Source organism: Suncus etruscus, chromosome 18 (genome assembly GCF_024139225.1).
Source record: "Suncus etruscus isolate mSunEtr1 chromosome 18, mSunEtr1.pri.cur, whole genome shotgun sequence".
In the NCBI taxonomy this organism is placed as follows: Eukaryota; Metazoa; Chordata; class Mammalia; order Eulipotyphla; family Soricidae; genus Suncus; species Suncus etruscus.
The window spans coordinates 27,077,446-27,094,522 of record NC_064865.1 but is presented as its reverse complement, the minus strand read 5'-3'; the positions used below and the strand labels follow the sequence as shown (position 1 = coordinate 27,094,522).

General features: G+C 44.8%; 1 non-coding gene across 1 annotated transcript; it reads left to right on the top strand.

Moving 5' to 3' along the window:
* Positions 1-2,462: 2,462 nt before the first annotated feature.
* LOC125996830 (U7 small nuclear RNA) lies at positions 2,463-2,524 on the top strand. The gene has a single exon (XR_007491499.1). It is a non-coding gene; the product is annotated as a U7 small nuclear RNA (small nuclear RNA).
* Positions 2,525-17,077: the final 14,553 nt, after the last annotated feature.

Sequence of the window (17,077 nt, the reverse complement as noted above, 5' to 3'; positions counted from 1 at the left end):
CTAGGTTTAGTGCCTGCAAACAGGTTGAAGAATGAAGATGTTAGATAAGCTTGTAGGGCATAATATGATACTTCCCAGAGGGTATGTAGTTGAATTATAAAGACGCTAATTGTCCTAAATTATATTTAATACACATTGTGGAGTGAAGGATTGACATCTCTCTTAAACTCCACATGGTCACACTTCAGGCTGGCTTTTGCTGGGATTCCTGCCTTCTCCACCTTTTATTTTTTTTAACTTTATTTATTTATTGATTCATCGATGAATTGGTTTTTGGGCCACATCCAGTGGCACTCAGGGGTCACTCCTGGCTCTACACTCAGAAATCGCCCCTGGCAGGCTGGGGGACCATACGGGAGGCTCCTCCCAGATCAGCCATGCAAGGCAAAATGCCCTACCACTGTGCTATCTCTCTGGCCTCACCTCCACCTTCTTCTTTTCCCACTTTCCCCCCTTCTGAGGTCATTTCTTCTGCTGCTGTATTTTCCTGAGGACTTGAACATGGAGTTACTTTTATGCAGCTCAAAAATAGCTTGATGTTGGCAATTTCATACACTCACTCTAATTTTGTTTTGGTTTCTTGATTCTTTGGTTTTATCTTTTTTCGGGGGGGGGGGGGGGACAGACCCAGTGATGCTTAGAGACTATTCCTAGCTAGGTTTGGGGGTGGGGGGATGGAAGGGGTCGGGTCACTCCTGAGGGTGCTCAGAAGTACCGAGGACTGCACAGGGTCTCTCGTGTGCAAAGCATGTGCTCTAACCTGTTGAGCTCTCTCTCCAGGACATCAATCTAATTTGAGGAAACTTTTTTCCTTTTTTTGGTTTTGGAACCACACCCAGCTCTGCTAGGGCGATGATGTGGTGTCAGAGCCAACCCAGAGCTGCACATGCACTCTAGCAGTTGACTCATCTTGCCTGTCCTGGAAAACTCTTGTATATCATAGGGAGGTTGTTTGTGTTTGATTAAGGTCTGCAGAATGCCTGCAATTCAGACTGCTTAGAGCAGACCAGGTGGCATACTGTGTGGGGCCAGCTAGCCCTGACTCCCCTCGGGTGATTGTTAACTATTCAAAAATCTTGCTGGCCAGTTTTTAAAACATTGGTGACATGGGGCCGGAGAGATAGCATGGAGGTAAGGCGTTTGCCTTTCATGCAGGAGGTCATCGGTTCGAATCCCGGCACCCCATATGGTCCCCTGTGCCTGTCAGGAGCAATTTCTGAGCCTGGAGCCAGGAATAACCCCTGAGCACTGCCAGGTGTGACCCAAAAACCAAAAAAAAAAAAAATTAAAACATTGGTGACTTGAAACTGACCATAGACTATTTACACAACAGAAATCAGCTTCTCCCTGGGCATCCAGTTTACCACTACCATTTCTTGTTTGGTTTATCTTAGACCAAGTGAAATCACAGTGATATCAGTTTCCCAGGTTCACACAGATTCCTCCAAATAGAAACTGAGACTATGACTAGAATTAGTTTCAAAGACTGAGCACACGCTTTAAGGACAGGAGCTCTGGAGGTGGGGGAGATAATACACCAGTAGGGTGTTTGCCTTGCACGCAGCCGATCCAGGACTGATGGTTCTAATCCCGGCATCCCATATTGCCCCTGAGCCTGCCAGGAGCTATTTCTGAGCACGGAGCCAGGGGTAACTCCTGAGCACCAACGCCACCAGGTATGTGCCCCCCCCCTCAAGAAAAAGGAAAGGAGCTCTGGTTTGATTGCCAAGACCACCTGGTCCTCTGAGTATCGCCATGAATCATTCAGGAGCACTGAACCAAGAGTAGGTCCCCTTCTCCCCTCTGCCAGTCAGAACTTCCAGGTGTGACACAAAAACCAAATAACAAATCAAGATGGGGGAAGGTGGAATGAAAGCCATGAGTCAACATACAAGCTTATTGTTGGTGGGAAAAAAAAACAATGAAGACTTAGAGGAATGAGCTGTTATGGGGCATAATGTCTCTCCAGCATTTACCACCTACCATGCACTATTTGAAGTACTTTGTATGTGTTAACTCACTAAAACCTTAGGTGCGGGTCATTAATGACACCAGTCTACAAAAGAGAAATAAAGACCTGAAATGCCTAACTTGACCAAGGTAGCAATAGTATGGTGGGCAAGATGCTTGTCTTACACGCAGTTGATTTGAGTTTGATCCCCAGCATCCCACATACATATAGAGCCCTATGCACCATCAGGAGTAATTCCTGAATGCAAAACTATGAGTAAGCACTGAGTACAACTGAGTGTGACCTAAAAAGCAAAATGAAAGTGTTACAGCTCTTTTTTTTTTTTTTTTTTTGGGCCACACCCGGTAACGCTCAGGGGTTACTCCTGGCTATGCGCTCAGAAGTTGCCCCTGGCTTGGGGGACCATATGGGACACCGGGGGATCGAACCGCGGTCCGTCCAAGGCTAGCGCAGGCAAGGCAGGCACCTTACCTTTAGCGCCACCGCCCGGCCCCGTTACAGCTCTTTTAGAATTTGTCCAGCAGGCCTTCTGGTCTCCATTGGAAGGCCCCCAAAAAAGAAAAAAAAATTAAATAATATATATATTTTGGGGGGGAGTTGGATCACACCCAGTGATGCTCAGGGGTTCCTCCTGGCTATGCGCTCAGAGATTGCTCTTGGCTTGGGGGACCAAGGTCCATCCTGGGTCAGCTGTGTGCAAGGCAAACGCCCTACCACTGTGCTATTGCTCCAGCCCCCTAAATTATATATCTTTTTTTTTTTTTTTTTTTTTTTTTTTTTGTGGTTTTTGGGTCACACCCGGCAGTGCTCAGGGGTTACTCCTGGCTCCATGCTCAGAAATTGCTCCTGGCAGGCACGGGGGACCATATGGGACGCTGGGATTCGAACCGATGACCTCTTGCATGAAAGGCAAACGCCTTACCTCCATGCTATCTCTCCAGCCCCATAAATTATATATCTTGATTAAGACTATATTTTGATTTGACCCCAGGCTAACTCAGGGAGAGAGCTATGCTATGTGTATTCTTGTTGTTGTTGTTGTTGTTGTTATTGTTTTAAGCCACATCTGGCAGTGCTCAGAGGTACTCCTGGCTCTGCGTTCAGAAATTGCTCCTGGCAGGCTAAGGGAACCATATGGGAAACTGGGAATTGAACCACTATCTGTCCTGGTTGGTGGCATGCAAGGCAAACACCCTACCGCTGTGCTATCTCTCTAGCCCACTATGTGTATTCTAATCATTGTTGCAAACCCCAAATCTCAGTGTCTTACAATAACAAAGGTTTCCCCCTGCTCACAAGCCATGTTGGTGCATACATGTCCTGGGAACCAGACTGAAGGAGAGGCTTTGTCTTGACATTACCCTGGAGAAAAGAGCAATATTAGTATTCTGTGCTAATTTTTTTGTATGTGTGTTTGGTTTTTGGGCCACATCCAGTGGTGCACATGGGTTACTCCTGGCTCTGAGCTTAGGACTCACTCTTGGCTAGGGCCAGAGAGATAGCATGAAGGTAGAGCATTTGCCTTGCATGCAGAAGAATGGTGGCTTGAATCCCAGCATTCCATATGGTCCCCAAAGCCTGCCACGAGCAATTTCTGAGCATAGAGCCAGGAGTAACCCCTGAGCACTGCCGGATGTGACCAAAAAAAAAAAAAAAAAAAAAAAAAAAGAACCATGCCTGGCAAGCTCAGGGGACCATGAGATAACGGAATCAAGCCCAGGTCAGCTGTGTGCAAGGCAAATGCCCAATGGCTCCATGCCCTGTGCTGATTCTTAAGGCCCAAGGAGTGCTCAGTGCTCCCTGTTACCTTCTATTGGTCAAAGGATGTCACAGGGATGAGCTTGACTCAGGGAGGGCTGAGAAACAGACATACTCTTTCTCCTCAGACCTCGCAGGTCACATACAAGCCTTGCCTGGTAATGAGTCATTGGAAATGGCTAGAGGTTAGTTTCCTAGAAGTGGACCTTGAGTCAGGGCTTGGTGGGCACCTACTTTGCTGAGGAAGTTCCTAGGAAGATCCTGAAAAGGAGCAGGGTGCAGGACTGGGAAGGAGACAAAGTTAAGGAAGGCTATAATTTCAGGCGAAGTCCTAAAAACACCCATCCCCAGGGGTTTCGGGCGTGTAAATTATACCTCCGAGTTTAGCCCAGTCCAAGGAAGGGGAACAAGGCTTTCATATTTCCACAGCTGTCAATCATTGGATTTAGGATGGCTCCAAAAGGACACAGCAGCCCTTGGCTTTTTGAACCTGGGTGCAGCAGCTGCAGGATCCCTAAAGCCACCCTTCAAAAAGAGCTACCAGTACCTGGTTCTTAAGCAAATCATACAGAAATGGGAAGAGAGAGCGCCGCTGAAAAGATCCAGGCAGAGCCCGAGGATCATGAGTGGTGTTTACTGCACTGCTTCTATTTTACACTGTCTTATTTCCATATCAAAGGTATGACATTATTTCTCCAGTAGTTAATGGTATGCCTTTGCTACCAGGGAGAAGAGCCAGTTTGCGCCTATTGGAACAACACATGGGAATAATGTGATTTTTTTTTAGCCTCCTAGTAAAGGATTTGCTGAGCTCATGTATCTGATTCGGAAATCTTTTTTTTTTTTTCTTTTCTTCCTTTTTTTTTTTTTTTTTTTGGATTTTGGGCCACACCTGGCTATGCTCAGGGGTTACTCCTGGCTCTGCTCAAAAATCTGGGGGACTATATGGGAGGCCAGAAATAGAACCCTACTCTGTCCCAGATCAGCAGCGTGCAAAGCAAATGCCCTACTACTGTGCTATTGCTCCAGCTCTGATACTGAAATCTTTTTTTGTTTGTTTTTTTTGGGCCACACCCAGCAGTGCTCAGGGGTTACTCTTGGCTCTGTGCTCAGAAATCGCTCCTGGCAGACACAGGAGACTTTATGGGATGCCAGGATTCGAACCAATATCGGTCCTGGGTCAGCCACTTGAAAGGCAAATGCCCTACTGCTGTGCTAGCTCTCTGGCCCCTGATACCGAAATCTTTGAAGAATAAAGAAAGCATGTGCAGTCTCGCAGTAACCACCCAGAGTCAGCTCTGTCTCCACATGTCATTCACAGTCCCCATGAAGTCTGCCATACTCAGATCCCAGCTGCCTCTGGGGACTCCAGGCTGTCCTCTCTCAATTAGTAGGCTTCAGGAGTCTCACATCTCCATTAGGCTCCTTAGTTTCCTCCAACTCTTTCTGTAACTCAAGAAAGCACTGTGATTCATGACTAAGCTGCCCTCTACCCCTTACTTACTACCCCCTTACTTACACACATATGTTCCATATGTGGTGCCAGGATGGAATCTGGATCTGCCATTTGTATAAAGCAAGAACCTTACCAGTTGTACTATCTCTATGCCCTGACCCTTCAAGAGAATTCTTGAAACATAAAATATTTTTAACTGTGTGCTCAGGATTTACTCCTGATGGTTCCTGGAGGACCTTATGGAGTACCAGAGATTGAACCCGGATCGGCAGCATTCAAAGCAAACAGCCTACCTGTTGTACCATCATTTCGGCCCCAGTGACAGCTTTCTTACAGTGGATACAAGCCATAATCAGTAGAACGAAGAGCTGCATTTGTCTCCCCCATTTAGATCTTGCATGCCTCCTTCCTAGGGAATCAAAACAATTTACCAACCAGGAAGTTAATCCTAGGGTTTGTCAAATATACAAGGTTAATTTAAATTACATGCTCACATACGATCCACCTTTTTCCTTGGTGAGATTAGGCTGATTATCATCTCAAATCCTCAAATCTCTCCACAGGGTTGACTTTTCTGGTGCAACCAGGCCAGCTTCTGGCCACTCATTAACACTAACTCAGCAACTCTGAGCTCCCCATCACAACGAACTGAAAAGAGAAACTTCCTTCCAGGAACCTAGGACAAAACCCAGACAAATTCCTGATTATCCAACATCTGTTCTTAGGCTGAAGCATCATATTGATGCTTGAGTAGTAATTTTTTTGGAGGGGGGGGAAGGAGAGGTTGGGCTACATCCGGCAGTAATCAGGGGTTACTCTTAGCTTTGCAGTCATAAATTACTCCTGACTGTCTTGGGGAACCGTTTGAAGCTCTGGGGATTGGACTTGGGTAAGGCAAATGTCCTACCCACTGTACTATTGCCACGGCCCCCTGAGCAGAATTTTGATTTAATTTCATGGATGACTTCTATGTAAGCAAATGCTATCCAAAGACAAAAACTCTAAATGGCAGCCAGGGAAAGAAGGTAGATAATCTACAGAGGAATGAAGATAGAATAATAGTGGATTTCAAGTAAAGAGCCTGGAGTAGCCCCTGAGTAGCACCATGTGCAACTCATTCCATCTTCAAGATAATTTATTTTTTGGTTTTAGGGTCACACCCGGTGACTCTCAGAGGTTACTCCTGGCTCTGTGCTCAGAAATCGCTCCTGGCAGGCTAGGAGGGACCACAAGGCAAATGCCCTACTGCTGTGCTATCTCTCTGGCCCAGAGAACTTTTTTTTTTTTTTTTGGTTTTTGGTTTTTGGGTCTCACCAGGCAGCACTCAGGGGTTACTCCCAGTTCTAAACTCAGAAATAGCTCTTGGCAGGCTCGAGGGGTCATATGGGGTGCCGGGGTTTGAACCACTGTCCTTCTGCATGCAAGGCAAATGCCCAATCTCCAGCTATCTCTCTGGCCCCCCCAAAAGAACTTTTTTTAATACCTTTATTTTTTTTGAGTCATACCCACCAGTGCTCAGGGGTTACTCCTGGCTTTATGCTCAGAAATCACTCCTGGCAGGCTCGGGGGACCATACGGGATGCCAGGAATCAAACCACCAACCTTCTGCATGCAAGGTGAATGCCTTATCTTCATGCTATCTCTCTGGCCCCGTTAATATCTTTATTTTAAACACCGTGATTACAAATATGATTGTAGTTGGATTTCAGTCATGTAAAGAACACCCCCCTTCACCAGTGCAACATTCCCATTACCAATATCTCAAATCTCCCTCCTCCCCATCCCACCCCACCTGTACTCTAGACAGGCTTTCTACTTCCCTCATTCATGCACATTGTTAGGATAGTTCTCAATGTAGTTATTTCTCTAACTGTACTCATCACTCTTTGTGGTGAGCTGGACCTTCCAGCCCTCCTCCTTTGTCTCTGAGAATTATTGCAAAAATGTCTTTCATTTTTCTTAAAACCCATAGATGAGTGAGACTATTCTGCGTCTACCTCTCTCCTTCTGACTTATTTCACTCAGCATAATAGATTCCATGTACATCCATGTATAGGAAAATTTCATGACTTTATCTCTCCTGATAGCTGCATAATATTCCATAGTGTGTATGTACCACAGTTTCTTTAGCCATTCATCTGTTGAAGGGCATCTTGGTTGTTTCCAGAGTCTGGCTATTGTAAATAGTGCAGTAATGAATATAGGTGTGAGGAAGGGACTTTTGTATTGTATTTTTGTGTTCCTAGGTATATCCCTAGGAGTGGTATAGCTGGATCATATGGGAGCTCAATTTCCAGTTTTTTGAGGAATCTCCATAGCGTTTTCCATAAAGGCTGGACTAGACGGCATTCCCACCAGCAGTGAATAAGAGTTCCTTTCTCTCCACATCCCCGTCAGCACTGCTTGTTCTCATTCTTTGTGATGTGCACCAATCTCTGTGGTGTGAGATGGTACCTCATAGTTATTTTAATTTGCATCTCCCTGATGATTAGTGATGTGGAGCATTTCTTCATGTGCCTTTTGGCCATTTGTATTTCTTCTTTTACAAAGTGTTCATTTCTTCTCCCCATTTTTTGATGGGATTATATTTTTTTTCTTGTAAAGTTCCATCAGAGTCTTTTATATTTTGGATATTAGCCCCTTATCTGATGGGTATTGGGTGAATAGTTTCTTTCACTCAGTGGGTGGCTCTTGTATACTGGGCACTGTTTCCTTTGAGAAGCTTCTCAGCTTAATATAGTCCCATATGTTTATCTCTGCTTCCACTTGTTTGGAAAGTGCTGTTTCCTCCTTAAAGATGCCTTTAAAAAGTCTCAAAAGTCCATGCCTCAAAGTCAATGAGTGTTTCACCTACGTGTTGTTCTATATACCTTATAGATTGGTTTTTTGATTTTGTTTTTTTGAGCCACACTTAGTGCTACTCAGGGCAGTGTACTTGAGCATTGGTCCTAGAGATGCTCAAGAGACCATATGTGGTACTGGGGATCAAATATAGGTCAGCTACATGCAAAGAATGTATTCAGATTATTGAACTATCTCTCTAACCCTCCAAGAGAAGTCTATTTTTGCTTTTCCAGTGTTTTTGGGTTTGGGGCCACACCTGGCTGTGAATGATGCTTACTCCTGGCTTTGCACTTATTCTGGGTTCAGGGATCCATATGTGGTGCCAAGAATTGAATCTGAATCTGCCATATTTATAAGACAAGAACTCTGCCAGCTGTACTATATCTATGCTCTCACCCTTCAAGAGAACTCTTGAAACAAAATATAAAACAACTATCTAGGGGTCCGAGCAGTAGTACAGCAGATAGATATTTGCCTTTCACTCAGCCGACCTGGGTTTGATCCCTGGAATCCCATATGGTCTCCTGAGCCTGCCAGGAACAATTTTAGTGTGCAGAGCCTTGAGAGCCACAGGATATTGCCAAAAATGAAACAAAACAAAACAAAAAAACCCAACTATCTAGTAATATTTATCTGTCATCATGAGAAAGTTTAAATTTGTTATTGAAATTATTCACCAGTAAAAAAATTTTTGATAATTTCTTGGGACCAGAGCATATGCCTTTCATATGTGAGATTCTGGACACCATGTACCTCTTCCCACTAGCATCCTTTGGCATAGACCCCACAACAACAACAAAAAATAACAATAAAAATCAAAAATTTAAAAAAAATTTTTTAGATGGTTCTCATAAGCAGTGCTCAGGGGGGCTAGAGGTCACTTCCGGAAGTACTTGGCCAATTGGAATGGACTGACAGCTTGGGCCTAGCAACTCTGGGGACCATCAGGGCCAAAGCTAGAGATGCTCAGAGGATATGTGGTTCTTAAAGAAGAACTTGGGGTCTAGAGGAAGGAAGGCATGTGCCCTGGCTCCTGAGTATCTCCCCAGCCCATGATTTCTGATGTAAATTGTTCCAAACAGTAAAAATAAAGTGATTTCTATTTTTTATTATTTATTTTATGTTATTTTATATTATTTATTATAGCATTGTAATTTACCAAATTACAAGTTGTTTCAGGCATTAATATTCAAACACCAATTCCACCAATGTGACCTTTTCAGCAGGGTCCCCAATCTCTCATGCACCACCATAACCTGTCTCCATGTAGGCACAAAAAAATTTTCTCATATTGCTTACAACAAAAAGGCAAATGAGGGGCCGGGCGGTGGCGCTGGAGGTAAGGTGCCTGCCTTACCTGCGCTAGCCTAGGAGACGGACCGCGGTTCGATCCCCCGGCGTCCCATATGGTCCCCCAAGCCAGGAGCGACTTCTGAGCGCATAGCCAGGAGTAACCCCTGAGCGTTACCGGGTATGGCCCAAAAACAAACAAAAAAAAAAAAGGCAAATGATATTGTTAAAACTTAGACCAACACAGGTCAATTTTATTGTCTGATTGATTTATTCATTGATTGATTGGTATCTGGGTCATACCCAGTGGTGTCCAGGGGTTATTCCTGGCTCTGCACTCAGAAATTGCCCCTGGCAGGCTGGGGGACCATATGGGATGCCTTGGATCAAACTGGGTGCCAAGTTGGCCACATGCAAGGCAAACACCCTACCACTGTACTATCTTTCCGGCCCCAATACAGGTCAATTTTAAATGATTGCTATATCTCTCTTTGGTGTTACTAATGTCAGTATCTAAGGATTTACTGGACTATAGGTGATACTATTTGAGCCTTTTGTACTTCTGTTCAGTAGTACAGAGCTTGGTAGGTTACTATATAACTTTTCCATCAGATTATCTGTGATAGTACTGGGCTACCACTATTATAAGATATTGAGGTATTCCACTCAGCTTCACAGTCCAGGATTTATTGAGTCCAGGATCTAAAACGAATTAAATGGTTTTGAAGTTTGATATGATTTATCCACAGAGCTGGGCCATTTCTGTCAAAGGATTTAGGGGGTTGATGTTGGGCTGCTATAGTTCATGTAGAAAGGGGAATGTTTCTTCTTCCTTTCTGAGAAGGAATCAGCGAGGACTGGACTACCTGGGAAAATATCAGTGGCCATTGTCTTCTTTTGGAGCTTGGTAGAATTAGCTAGGCCCTTTTTCTGCCGGGAAGATGGCAACTGTGGGAGGGGCTAGATTTCTGATGTAAATAATTTCTGAATACAGCACCTTATCTCTTCCTTCTTAGCAGAGAGTTCAAAGTCAACATTATATGCTCTTAGTGAGACTCCTGGGGAAAGTGAAGGTCCCACTTTTGTGCTTTATACTTCTCTCACTTTATATAATTCTGCCTTACTACAACAGCAGTTTTATCAAGCTTCTTCATCAGTTATGCATTAAAGCTGCATCTATTTGAATATGGGTCATGCTTTTTCTTTATCATCCTAATATCTATGGCTCATTTGCTTCATGTGTCAGGTAATTTTTTTTTCCCTAAATAAGCAGCACAGTAAATCCCACCCAACACACTCTCCTTACAGTGTGCTACCAACACTCCCTCACATGCCTGCCCTTGCGGTTGAGTGGGGCTATTCTGCTTTGTAACTTCCAAGGACATAAAGACAACACAGTTTCCACCCAACCCTTAGGAATGCCTATTCTGATCGCCATGCTATGTTCCCAGGATGGGGAGCACCCCAAGGAGGAGGTACATAAAGATGAGTGGTAGGCAGCACCCTACCCACTCACCCACCCCTGCTAAGGCCCCAATTACCAGCATCAATCTCCCAGCATGTGAGAGAGAGTGAACAGATGAGTGCATGAGCTCTCAGATTCCTGCTCTCCCTTAGATCCTCCCAGGAGATGTCAAGTGAAACAGAAATGATCTGTGCCCATCAAGCCCTGACCACATTATGGTTTTGAGCCAAGAAAACGATGAATGTAGACCAGGATGTGGTTCAAGTTGTAAAACATTTGCATGACGGCTCTTTTAATTAAGCCTTGGCGTGGCACTCTTTGTCTCAATAGATCATTTGGGAAATGAAGATGACCACTTTTGTTATTGCTGTTTTGGGGATACACCTAGTGGTGCTCACAGCTTACTGGCTGTGCACTCAGATATTTGTAGGCTTGGGGGCCATAGGATTGAACCCAGGTCTGCCTCATGCAAGACATTTTTTACCCACTGTACTATCTGTCTGGCCTCCTGGTGACCATTTTTAATTCACTGTTTAGAAGATGCTCCACATCATGATTGTTGGTTGGAGCCCTTTGGAAGATGTGAAGCCAAAGGTGAGCTTAACCAATGGAAAGAAAGTTAAAACCTTATTGTAAGTTATTTCAAGTTTCAGGGCTGGAGATATAGCACAGTGGTAGGCCATTTGCCATGCACACAGTCAACCCAGAATAAATGATGGCTTGAATCCCAGCATCCCATATGGTCCCCCAAGCCAGCCTGGAGCAATTTCTGAGTGCAGAGCCAGGAGTAACCCTTGAGTGATGCCGGGTATGACCCAAAAACAAAAAGCAAACAAACAAACAAAAAAAGTATTTCGAGTTTCCTCCTACTCTAGACAAAACTTATTTGATTTTAAGGAAGAGAAGAAACCCATTCAATGGACTGTGGAAAGGGGGCTATAATGAAAAGGTACAAAGGGTTTCTGGGGCCTGAGAATAAAAACCACCCAGTACCACCTCTGGCAGCTGCAAGCAGATGGGCAACTTTCCTGTGTTTCTCCATTTGTTCTTCAGTTTCGAAGTGTTTCATCATCACATTTGCCCCCACTTCTTGATCTTCTTTCTACCACTTAGAATCATAACAATTATAATGCAAGTGTTCAGTTCTGATTTCCTAAAAAGGCATCTAATGGGAGCCAGGGCGATGGCTCAGGGACTAGGGGTTTGCATGTGCAAGACCTTGAGTTGGATCCCTGGCACTACAGAGCCCCAGAGCACTGCCCTGGATGGTGGTGGATCCGAGTACCGATGTATGCAAGCAGCACTAATCACCGCCATCCAGATGGCAGAGCCTCACCAGGAGTGACCTCACACTGACTGAGCTTTTCTCGCAAGGACCTCTCCCTCCCCAAAGAGGGAAATGTTCACAAAGCATCAGTTTTTTACACCTAAAATGATCTTGGAGAAATCGATATTGGGGCCTGACAGGATGGTTTTGAGAAGGGTCCCCAGAAAGACAATGGATGGTGCATGCACAAAATGCCTCTTCCACACCTTCCCAATGAATAACAGAAGCAGTGGGCCCGGAGAGATAGCACAGCAGCGTTTGCCTTGCAAGCAGCCGATCCAGGACCAAAGGTGGTTGGTTCGAATCCCGGTGTCCCATATGGTCCCCGTGCCTGCCAGGAGTGATTTCTGAGCAGACAGCCAGGAGTAACCCCTGAGCACCGCAGGGTGTGGCCCAAAAAACAAACAAAAAAAATATGAAAAACAGAAGCAGCAACTTTCAGAGAAAAGCAACCTATCCTGAGAAACTGCCAGCCTGAGGGAGAACTGGACAGAGGACAAAAAGGAATTATGTCAACATCTTTAATTTGGTTAAATATATATATATATATATATATATATATATATATATATATATATATATATATATATTACCAATTTTCTTACTTTCCTGTGGTCAGCTAAATCACAACAACCTAAACAATTTTAGAAAATTAATGTGCTGAAATTTTGCTTTCTTCTTTTTGCTTACGCTCTGATTCCAAAGAAAACTTTTCAGATGCTTCACTATCTCTTGGCTCACCTCATCATCAATATCATCCAAATGTGGATCACCAGACCCTGATAAGTCTGTTCCATTTTCTTCATAACTGAAAAAACAACTTCTCTTTCAAGTAACTCTTGATATTTCTCTTGGTAATCTGGACCAGCTGTAATGATGTTCAGCACTAACTTCTAACTCTGTGCTCAGGGATCGTTCCTGATGGTGCTTGGAAGAACATATGGGATCCTGGGGGTTGAACCTGGCTTGGCCACGTACAAGGCAAATGCCTTACCTTCTCTACTATCTCTCTGGCCCCTGCATTTCACCCTTGAGTGCTCTGGAGTCTTAATCCAATTCCCTAACCACCTTCCTTCCTTTGTTGCCATAAACACACTTTTTGTAATACTTGTACACCTGTCCTCTATGCTCCTTTGGTCAGACTTCTTTAGTTGTGCTCATATGCACTTGGTCACAGTGTTAGCCAGGGGCTGTGGTGCTCACATATATGCTCACTGGATTCCTGACTGTAGTATTTGCATCTCATTTTTAGTTGTGGTGCTCACTGGTGCCAAACCCTCTACTTAAGTCCCTGCACACACCTGGGTGATAACCAGAGATCACAGCTGGGACCACATTGGTGCATGTAGATGGCACCAGGGATCAAGCTCATGACCTCATCCTTGTGAAGCAGGCACAGTAGGCACTCCGCCATCCCTATAGGCCCTCTATCTAAACTCTAGAGTTCAAACTCCAGGTCAACACATTTAAAAGCTGGCAATTGAACCTCTCTGAGCTTTGATTTCTTCATCTGTAAAATGCAGTTAATATTGCAGGGGGAGGTGAGAATTAAATGAACTCTGAAGTGTTTAACACGAGGTCTGGCTCATCATGGCCACTCACTAAATGTGAATGATCTTTTCTTCTTCCATGAGAGAGTCAGAACTCCCCCTTCCAGCTGTGGAATGTGTTGGGACAAAGATCCTGTGATTGAGGCCAAAAGAAGCCCCTATTACTCACCCCCTTGAGGGGGTGAGTTCTCTGCCTTGGGGCTTTGCATCTCTAAAAGAGAAACCAGCCAGCATGTATAGGGAGATATCTGGTGGCACTAACAGCTTCTTTATCCTTTTCCCCAAAACTGCAAAACAAAAAGAAAAGAGTTTAGGATAAAAGGCAGAAAAGAAGCACATTAGATAGAAACCACAAATAGGGATCAGAATAGGTAGGGCATTTGCCTTGCATGCTGTCGACCTGGATTGGATCCTCGACATCACATATGGTCCCCTGAGTTCTAGGAGTAATTTCTGAGTGCAGAGTAAGTAGTAACCCTGAATGCTGCCAGTTGTGGCAAAGAAGCTAAGAAAAAGAGAGAAAAAATAGAGAAAAGAGAGAAAGAAACCCACAAATAAGCAAGAGCTCAGAGGCAAAACATATGCCTTGCAAGCATGAGACCAAGGGTTCATTCCTTGGCTCCTCCCCCATATGCACTAAATGCCATCCTGGCAGCATCAAAAAATGTTCCTTCTCTGGTACACTAAAATAAAAGTGGGCAAACCTTGATTGTTGCAACAATAGCAGGGAAGGAAAGGGGAATAAAAATAAAGAAACACCATGAGGGCTGGAGCACAGAGGGCAGGACATTTATTTGCCTGCATACTGCTGACCCAGGTTTAATTCCAGCATTCCATACGGTGCCCCCAACATGCCAGGAGTAATTTCTGAGCACAGAGCACTGCCAGGTGCGGCCCCAAAACAAACAAAAGAGAAGGAAGGAAGGAAGGAAGGAAGGAAGGAAGGAAGGAAGGAAGGAAGAAGGAAGGAAGGAAGGAAGGAAGGAAGGATAGGAAGGAAGGAAGGAAGGGAAGGAAGGAAGGAAGTAAGGAAGGAAGGAAGGGAGAGACAGTGGACGGGAGGGAGAGAGGGAGGGAGGTAAAGAAGAAAGGAAGGAAGGAAGGAAGGAAGGAAGGAAGGAAGGAAGGAAGGAAAGAAAGAAAGAAAGAAAGAAAGAAAGAAAGAAAGAAAGAAAGAAAGAAAGAAAGAAAGAAAGAAAGAAAGAAAGAAAGGAAGAAAGAAAGAAAGAAAGAAAGAAAGAAAGAAAGAAAGAAAGAGGGGCCGGAGAGATAGCATGGAGGTAAGGCGTTTGCCTCTCATGCAGGAGGTCATCGGTTCGAATCCCGGCGTCCCATATATGGTCCTCCCGTGCCTGCCAGGAGCAATTTCTGAGCCTGGAGCCAGGAATAACCCCTGAGCACTGCCGGGTGTGACCCAAAAACCACAAAAAAAAAAGAAGAAAGAAAGAAAGAAAGAAAGAAATAAAGAAAGAAAGAAAGAAAAGAAAGAAAATAAAGAAAGAAAAGAAAGAAAGAAAAGAAAGAAAGAAAGAAAGAAAGAAAGAAAGAAAGAAAGAAAGAAAGAGAGAGAGAAAGAAAGAAAGAAAGAAGAGAGAAAGAAGAGAGAAAGAAAGAAAGAGAGAAAGAAAGAAAGAAAGAAAGAAAGAGAGAGAGAGAAAGAAAGAAAGAAAGAAAGAAAGAAAGAAAGAAAGAAAGAAAGAAAGAAAGAAAGAAAGAAAGAAAGAAAGAAAGAAAGAAAGAAAGAAAGAAAGGAGGGAGGGAGGAAAAGAAAAAGATTGATTCAGCAAAGTTGTCATGCACATGGACTGACATCTCTTCTTTTAAGAGGTAAATAAGGTATCAGTGGGTAGAGCGTCAGCCTTGCACACATCAGACGTAGGTTCAATTGTTCAGTCTCTCAGCGCCCTCCAGGAGTGATCCCTGAGTGCAGAGCCAGGAGTAAGCCCAGAGCACAGCCAGATGTCCCCCAAAACTCAAATTTTTAAAATGAATGAAAGGATATACTCTTTGGTTTCCAAGTCAACTAAAGAAAACATTTAGTTGACTCACTAATAGGGTCACTTCTCTTGCCCGAGCCCCAGTGCCATCTGGAGAAAGGCAAGTCCTCACACAGGGACCTGCTCCTCTGGCTCCATTTCCCCTTTCCTCCTCCCCACCATGCACCAGGTTGGAAGGGTGGGCACAGCCTCAGTCTGGAGTCCACACAGTTCTCTGACAAGAAGCAGTCCCGGGAGCACTGGTTTGAATTGCTCATTCTGAGACTGCTCCCAGGAAAATCTGATCCAGTAGGTGTGGCTAGTAGTTCTTTTCTTTCCCAACTACTGAGGTGTGGCTTTGTGAGACTGATTAAATCGGTTAACAGGAACAAAAGAAGGTCCTTAAGGATAAATTCTCTCCTCAAGATCTTGCTGGGGAGGGGGATGCTCCTTGTGACTCTTAAGCCACATCCTCCTTATCACGGAGAATTAATTCTGCCGCTTCTGGTTCTTCTAGAAGCAGATCGTGTTCAGGCTCAGCTGCTTCTCAGCCTTGTGTGGGTGAGGGGAAAAAATACAAAAACCCTCACAAAACCGCTGAGAGGTAGTCAGGCCAGATCTTTTCCCCGTTTTATGTAGAAAGTAGCTCATAAAGGTAGATTCCAAGGTCTTGTATTTGAATGAATCTTTGTTGGGGAGCTTGCTTTGTAGTCACTAGGGGTGTACCAAGGTTCTGCAGAGGCATATGATGGCCCAGCAGATTAGTCAGAGGGGGGGTCCCCCCTTAGACAGCCCTAATTTCTTTTTAGGGAGAGGTTATTGGGAAGCTCCCAGCAATTTTTCAAGGGTTACTCCTGGCTCTGCACTCAGAAGTCACTCCTGGCGGTGCTTGGGGGGACCAGATAGGATGCTGGGGACCAAATCCTATAGGTGCATGCAAACCAAACTCCTTGCTCTCTGTAACTATGAGTCCAAACCACAGGCCTAATTTAGTGGCACTAATTAGGTTAGCCATTGCCTCCTGCAGCTGGAACCTTCCAAGCTTCAGCAGATTCCCCTGAGGCAGTGGTCGGCAACCTGCGGCTCGTGAGCCACATGTGGTTCTTTACATTTTTAATTTGGCTCTTCTGTGTGCCAGAGGTGGCTCCAGGAGTCAGGACTCTGCTCCTAGCCTCTGTCAGTGCGCGCCCTATGTGCAGCCCCTGTGGCCGGCTCCAAGAGTGTAAGATGATACCCAGTATCAACCCTAAACAAAGGTGTTCCCCCAACGTCATCCTTTTTTTTTGGGGGGGGGCACACCCGGCATTGCTCAGGGGTTACTCCTGGCTGTCTGCTCAGAAATAGCTCCTGGCAGGCAGGGGGACACCGGGATTTGAACCAACCACCTTTGGTCCTGGATCCGCTGCTTGCAAGGCAAACACCGCTGTGCTATCTCTCCA